Source organism: Paroedura picta, chromosome 10 (assembly GCF_049243985.1).
Source record: "Paroedura picta isolate Pp20150507F chromosome 10, Ppicta_v3.0, whole genome shotgun sequence".
In the NCBI taxonomy this organism is placed as follows: Eukaryota; Metazoa; Chordata; class Lepidosauria; order Squamata; family Gekkonidae; genus Paroedura; species Paroedura picta.
The window spans coordinates 19,696,359-19,697,870 of NC_135378.1; the positions used below are offsets into that span (position 1 = coordinate 19,696,359).

Consider the following 1,512-nt stretch of genomic DNA (forward strand, 5'->3'; position numbering starts at 1 on the left):
CTTTGAGAAACCCCAGAAGTGGCATGGTGGTGCAGAATATGGTTGGGAAGCATTGTTATATCCATGACCACCTAGGGCCCTTACCCTTCCCACCCCTCCAGGCCCATCATTGACCATTTTTGGAGGGCTGGGTGGGTTCACATGACTATATAAAGTCATACCACCTAATAAATGTGAACCAATTTATATATATATATATATATAATTAACTCCCATCCATTTAGGAAACTCTTCCAGGGCCAGTAAGAAACCCCAGGGTTTCATGAAACCCTGGTTGAGAAAGTCTGGTCTAAGGGGAAAAATATGAGGACAGCGGCTTAAATTTCCACATGATTATGCATGCCATGTATTAGATCTTTCCAGTGCCTACAGAGGAAAATGCTAACACTTCTTTAGCTCCAGCTGATGTCTATGACAGTTCTCGATGGCTGTTGTAAAAAAAAATCCAATATAATTGGAGACACCGTAGGTGTAAAGTGAGTCAGGTGGAAGATCTGCTGTCATATTTCCATTGCTCCTTTTAAAAAGATTTAAGACAAACCTTCTTGGGAATGTTTCTGCCTGAACTGGATTTTTAGGCCAGTCAACAGTAAACAGAATTCCTGTTAGCCTACAAAAGCCCGTACGTAATTGAGAGACTTGCATCATTCACCTTTGGGATAGTGTGTACGTATCAAACCTTTGTAGGCATGGAACTCAATTTGTTTCCATAAAAGCTGAAATTAATATATTAATTTTGTTAAGATGTTTGTCCTATGCTTTTTTTATCCAAAGTGTGTTGAGTCAAATGGGTGAGGCTACAAAGACAGTGCACATTTCCTCCTCGTAAGAAGTCTCAAGAGCTGCAGACCTGCATTCCTTGCGTCCCCTGACCAGCATGCTCGAGCTTTCAGCTGGGGACTGTGTGCATAGCCCCACCCATCTAGGACAACCAGCTGCTGAAATTTAATGCTGATTTTAATGCTGAATTTAATGCTGAATCCTGAAGGAGCATCCTTCTGTCAACCTGGCCTTTCCTCCAGTGGGCTGGCACAGGACAGTTGAGCAGCCGAATCACCTTCTGAGCGTGACTGTATCATCCTGGGCTTTTCACATCTAGGACTCTGAACCAAAAGCTTCTTATTATGCTTCCTCTTCTCCTCCTCAGGGGAGGGATGCAGGAGATCCTTTGCCAGAGGCATGTTAGCGTGGAGGCAGCTGTGGCCAAAAAGGCTGTACTATGCCTTTTGTTCATCCTATGGTTTTTAAGAAATGCATTTGTGGAATGAACAATAGCAGTCAGGATATGCTTGCTAGAAGACAGAGATGTTATGTTCAAGCCAGTTTATGTAATGTACACACAGTACATTATGTTGTGTGTCAAGCCTGTTTATGTAAGGTACACACAGTAGAGTCCTCAAAGGGGGCCTCCACATTAATGGATGCTTTTATGCTTTCAAGGGTGTGAATGAAGAACAACCATGGAGGTAGCAATAAACAAACACCCACCCACCCTGGGTTGGCCGTAAAGGA

General features: G+C 43.2%; 1 pseudogene; it reads right to left on the bottom strand.

Annotated features, from left to right (window-relative positions):
- Nucleotides 1-969: 969 nt before the first annotated feature.
- Nucleotides 970-1,206, bottom strand: LOC143819611 (small ribosomal subunit protein eS27 pseudogene; annotated as a pseudogene).
- Between the last annotated feature and the right edge of the window lie 306 nt (nt 1,207-1,512).